Raw genomic sequence first — 6,495 nt, forward strand, 5'->3', positions numbered from 1 at the left:
TGCCTCTCAATTGCCATCTTTACCTCGATCCCAATGGTAAAGCTGTGGATCAAAAGGTATATCGCTCAACGGATATTATGTTGAGTGTGAGAATTTGTGCACGATTTCAATCCGCACGTGAGGAAAGTCACTATGTGACTGTCAAGCGAATCTTTCGATATTTGGCTCATACCCCAAACTTTGGCTTATGGTATCCCAAATGGGCTTCATTTGATCCCATAAGATATTCGAATTCAGATTGGACGGGAGTCCATGTGGATAGTAAGTCAACTTTCGGAGGTTGCCAATTCCTTGCCCGCTCTGTTGTAAGTTGGTCTTCCAAGAAACAAAATTACGTTTCTCTCTCGTCCACCGAGGCTGAATATGTAGCTGCTGCAAGTTGATGTGCTCAGTTGCTTTGGATGAGGCAAACTTTAAAGGATTACGGTGTCACTTGTGACAAAGTGCCTCTTTTCTTTTGTAATATTAGTGCTATATCAATCTCCAAGAACCTGGTTCAACATTGCAAGACGAAGCACATCAGTATTCGTCGCCACTTCATCCGGGAGCATATCAAGTGCAGGGAGATTGACCTCATTTACCTCAACACTAATGATCAGCTTGCAGATATCTTCACGAAGCCTTTAAATGAAGCAAGATTTCGCGAGTTAAGGCATGAGCTAAATATCATTTATTTGAGCAATGCGGATTGAAATTAGGCAGACTCCACCACTCTCATCATTCTATTTTGCTTAGATGTAGGCATGAATTTAGGGGGAGTGTTGTTCCCTTAATGAACTCTCCCTCCCCCTATTATGCATAAATTGACCAAGTCTTTCACAAGATATACCTGGATTTGCCTTGCTGAGTCATGAGTGTGTTTATTTGCATTTGTTTTCTCTATCTCATGAACTCGTTTATTGCTTGCTTTGGTTTGTGTTTGTCCAAGACTTGTGTGTGAACTTATGTATGGTGTAAGACATATAATATCCTATCTATCCTGTTATGTCTTTACCTTTATGATATGCTTGTTTATTTATTTTTACTATATTTTGTTCACGCGAGTATATAGCATTGTCTATAAAATATAGGGGGAGTATTGATCCTAGTGTGTGCTTTTTGCATTCCAAAATCATATTCAAATAGAGCACACATCTAGGGGGAGTCCGTCTATATTTTGTAGGTTTTCATAATGCCTAAGACTTCTTAGTTCATTTTTTTGGCAAATCCCGTATTGTCATCAACCCACCAAAAAGGGGGGAGATTTTAAGAGCACAATTTCTCCTAAGTAATTTTGGTGGTTGATGACGATACCCTTTGCCGACTAATCGTGTGCGATATGCTTTCACAGAATAATCAGGTGGCATGAGACGTTTATATTCCCCTCGGCAAGTGAAAGTGAAGACGGTGCTTAGCTATTGATTTAGGGTTGGTGGACTCGAGTCATAGATAATCTTGTACTATCAAGAGGGGATCCGTGTTTGGAAAATTCGGATGGAACACTATCTCTCATTCTTGTTTCCCATCCCTTTTCCGGAGCAAAGGAGCTGCCCTGATATAGTGCCTAGGAAGTTTCACTAGTGGTAGTACCGCTCCAACGGTAGTACCGCCCTAGTGAGCGGTAATACCGCTCTAGCAGTACTGCCGCCCACCAGTGTCGGACCCTCTTCCACTTGTTTTTCTTCTTGGTGTCGGGGGGCTATTTTATTTTGTTGAGCGGAAGTACCGCCCAAGGGGAGCGGTAGTACCGCTCCAGCGGTACTGCCGCCCCTTTTGCCGCGTTCACTTCCGCCTATTTTTTCTCTCTGGTTTCCTACCTCCCCTCGTACCTGGCTGAGCGGAAGTACCGCCATGCTGGATGGTAGTACCGCCCGAGTGGTAGTACCGCCCTGGTGCACGATACTACCGCTTAGTTGGGCCAGTAAGGGGCTGGTAACGGCCAGATTCCCCCCACTATAAATAGAGGTCTTCTTCCCCGAGGAGAACTCACCTTTTTCCTCTCCAGCACCATTGTTGCTCCAAATGATCAAACTCGCCCGATCTCCCTCCCTAGCCATCAACCCTTGTTGATTCTCTAGGGTTTGGAGGAGAAGGCCCTTCCCCACACTTCCACCATGAGAAAAGTTGTTCCCCCCATTAATCCCTTGCGGATCTTGTTACCTTGGGTGTTTGAGCACCCTAGACGGAAGAGGTCACCTCGAAGCCACATTCCATTATGGTGAATCTTCGTGGTCTTGTTAGGAGCCTCCAATTAAGTTGTGGAGATTGCCCCAACCTTGTTTGTACAGGTTCGATCGCCGCCTTCAAGGGCACCTCTTAGTGGAATCATGACACCTCGCATTGTGTGTGGGCGTGAGGAGAATACGGTGGCCTTAGAGACATCTTGGGGAGCATTGTGCATCCACACCGCTCCAACGAAGACGTACTTCCCTTCAAAGGGAAGGAACTTTGGAAACACGTAATTGTCTTCATCGGTCCCACTTGTGGTTATTTCTTACCTTTACTTGTATTTACTTCTTGCTTATTATTGTTGCTGTTAGCATCATATATGTTCCTACTTGGTTGCATATCTAGACAACCTATTTGTTGCTAAAACTAATTTGTTTAAAGAAAATTTAACAATTGTTAGTTGCCTATACACCCCCCCCCCCCCGCGCGTAGTCAACCATATCGATCCTTTCGCCTACCTATCATGACATTTTCATAGCCATTTCAAGATACATTGACATGCAACTTCTAGTGTTACATCATATGACTAGTACACCCATTGACATATTGCTTTGAATGGTCATGTAGCTGACATAATATTTGTGGCAAATTCATTGTTCATCATTGTTTGCATGTTATGCTAGATCATTGCACATCCTGATAGAGTGCCACACACATTCATATAGTCATATTGTCTAGTAACTCACACCTCCAACACAAATGGATCTGTCAATTACGCCATCACCCTTTGATATTGTGTTGATCTACCTGATGGGTACCCATCGGGTATGCGTGCCCTAGGGTATGAGTATGAGCATGACTATTTACCAGGTGGGTAGGGTATGGGTATTATGTTGGAAATATGCCCTAGAGGCAATAATAAATTAGTTATTATTATATTTCTTTGTTCATGATAATCGTTTATTATCCATGCTATAATTGTATTGATTGGAAACACAATACTTGTGTGGATACATAGACAAAACACTGTCCCTAGTAAGCCTCTAGTTGACTGGCTCATTGATCAAAGATGGTCAAGGTTTCCTGGCCATAGGCAAGTGTTGTCACTTGATAACGGGATCACATCATTAGGAGAATCATGTGATGGACTAGACCCAAACTAATAGACGTAGCATATTGATCGTGTCATTTTGTTGCTACTGTTTTCTGCGTGTCAAGTATTTATTCCTATGACCATGAGATCATATAACTCACTGACACCGGAGGAATGCTTTGTGTGTATCAAACGTCGCAACGTAACTGGGTGACTATAAAGATGCTTTACACGTATCTCCGAAGGTGTTAGTTGAGTTAGTATGGATCAAGACTGGGATTTGTTACTCCGTGTGAACGGGGAGGTATCTCGGGGCCCACTCGGTAATACAACATCACACACAAGCCTTGCAAGCAATGTAACTTAGTGTAAGTTGCGGGATCTTGTATTACGGAACGAGTAAAGAGACTTGCCGGTAAACGAGATTGAAATAGGTATACGGATACTGACGATCGAATCTCGGGCAAGTAACATACCGAAGGACAAAGGGAATGGCATACTGGATTATATGAATCCTTGGCACTGAGGTTCAAACGATAAGATCTTCGTAGAATATGTAGGATCCAATATGGGCATCTAGGTCCCGCTATTGGATATTGACCGAGGAGTCTCTTGGGTCATGTCTACATAGTTCTCGAACCCGCAGGGTCTGCACACTTAAGGTTCGACGTTGTTTTATGCGTATTTGAGTTATATGGTTGGTTACCGAATGTTGTTCGGAGTCCCGGATGAGATCACGGACGTCACGAGGGTTTCCGGAATAGTCCGGAAATGAAGATTGATATATAGGATGACCTCATTTGATTACCGGAAGGTTTTCGGAGTTACCGGGAATGTACCGGGAATGACGAATGGGTTCCCGGAGTTCACCGGGGGGGGGGGGGCAACCCACCCCGGGGAAGCCCATAGGCCTTGAGGGTGGCACACCAGCCCTTAGTGGGCTGGTGGGACAGCCCAGAAGGGCTCTATGCGCCAAGCAAAGAAAATCAAGAGGAAAAGAAAAAAAAAGGAGGAGGTGGGAAGGAAGGGGGACTCCCCCCCACCAAACCAAGTCCAACTCGGTTTGGGGGGGGAGTCCTCCCCCCTTGGATTCAGCCGACCCCCTTGGGGCTCCTTGAGCCCCAAGGCAAGGTCCCCTCCCTCCCACCTATATATACGGAGGTTTTAGGGCTGATTTGAGACGATTTTCCCACGGCAGCCCGACCACATACCTCCACGGTTTTTCCTCTAGATCGCGTTTCTGTGGAGCTCGGGCGGAGCCCTACTGAGACAAGGTCATCACCAACCTCCGGAGCGCCGTCACGCTGCCGGAGAACTCTTCTACCTCTCCGTCTCTCTTGCTGGATCAAGAAGGCCGAGATCATCGTCGAGTTGTACGTGTGCTGAACGCGGAGGTGCCGTCCATTCAGTACTAGATCGTGGGACTGATCGCGGGATTGTTCGCGGGGCGGATCGAGGGACGTGAGGACGTTCCACTACATCAACCGCGTTCACTAACGCTTCTGCTGTACGATCTACAAGGGTACGTAGATCACTCATCCCCTCTCGTAGATGGACATCACCATGATAGGTCTTCGTGCGCGTAGGAAATTTTTTGTTTCCCATGCGACGTTCCCCAACAGTGGCATCATGAGCTAGGTTCATGCGTAGATGTCTTATCGAGTAGAACACAAAAGTTTTTGTGGGCGGTGATGTGCATTTTGCTGCCCTCCTTAGTCTTTTCTTGATTCCGCGGTATTGTTGGATCGAAGCGGCTCGGACCGACATTACTCGTACGCTTACGAGAGACTGGTTTCATCGCTACGAGTAACTCCGTTGCTCAAAGATGACTGGCGGGTGTCAGTTTCTCCAACTTTAGTTGAATCGGAATTGACCGAGGAGGTTCTTGGATGAGGTTAAATAGCAATTCATATATCTCCGTTGTGGTGTTTGCGTAAGTAAGATGCGATCCTACTAGATACCCATGGTCACCACGTAAAACATGCAACAACAAAATTAGAGGACGTCTAACTTGTTTTTGCAGGGTATGCTTGTGATGTGATATGGCCAACGATGTGATGTGATATATTGGATGTATGAGATGATCATGTTGTAATAGTTAATATCGACTTGCACGTCGATGGTACGGCAACCGGCAGGAGCCATAGGGTTGTCTTTATAACTAACGTTTGTGCTTGCAGATGCGTTTACTATTTTGCTAGGACGTAGCTTCAGTAGTAATAGCATGAGTAGCACGACAACCCCGATGGCGACACATGGATGGAGATCATGATGATGGAGATCATGGTGTGACGCCGGTGACAAGAAGATCGTGCCGGTGCTTTGGTGATGGAGATCAAGAAGCACGTGATGATGGCCATATCATGTCACTTATGAATTGCATGTGATGTTAATCCTTTTATGCACCTTATTTTGCTTAGAACGACGGTAGCATTATGAGGTGATCTCTCACTAAAATTTCAAGACGAAATTGTGTTCTCCCCGACTGTGCACCGTTGCTACAGTTCGTCGTTTCGAGACACCACGTGATGATCGGGTGTGATAGACTCAACGTTCACATACAACGGGTGCAAAACAGTTGCGCACGCGGAACACTCGGGTTAAGCTTGATGAGCCTAGCATGTGCAGACATGGCCTCGGAACACATGAGACCGAAAGGTCGAGCATGAATCGTATAGTTGATATGATTAGCATAGAGATGCTTACCACTGAAACTATTCTCGACTCACGTGATGATCGGACTTGAGATAGTGGATTTGGATCATGTACCACTCAAATGACTAGAGAGATATAATTTTTGAGTGGGAGTTCTTAAGTAATATGATTAATTGAACTAATTGTCATGAACATAGTCTAATGGTCTTTGCGAATTACGATGTAGCTTGCGCTATAGCTCTACTGTTTTTATAGTAGCAAACTTTGCAGACTGAGTCTGTAAAACCGAGGGTTGTCCTCGTTGCTGCGCAGAAGGCTTATGTCCTTAAGGCAACACTCGGTGTGCTGCACCTCGAGCGTCGTCTGTGGATGCTGTGAACATCCGACATACACGTTTCTGATGACTACACGATAGTTCAGTGCAAAATACTTAAATGGCTTAGAAGCAAGGCGCCGAAAACGTTCTAAAACGTCACGGAACATAAGTGATGTTCTAAAGAGATGAAATTGTGATTTCATGCTTGTGCCCTTGTTAAGAGGTACGAGACCTCCAACAAGATTCTTTGTCCACAAAGTAAAGGAGAAAAGCTCAATCGTTG

Source organism: Hordeum vulgare, chromosome 3H, assembly GCF_904849725.1.
Source record: "Hordeum vulgare subsp. vulgare chromosome 3H, MorexV3_pseudomolecules_assembly, whole genome shotgun sequence".
Lineage (NCBI taxonomy): Eukaryota > Viridiplantae > Streptophyta > Magnoliopsida > Poales > Poaceae > Hordeum > Hordeum vulgare.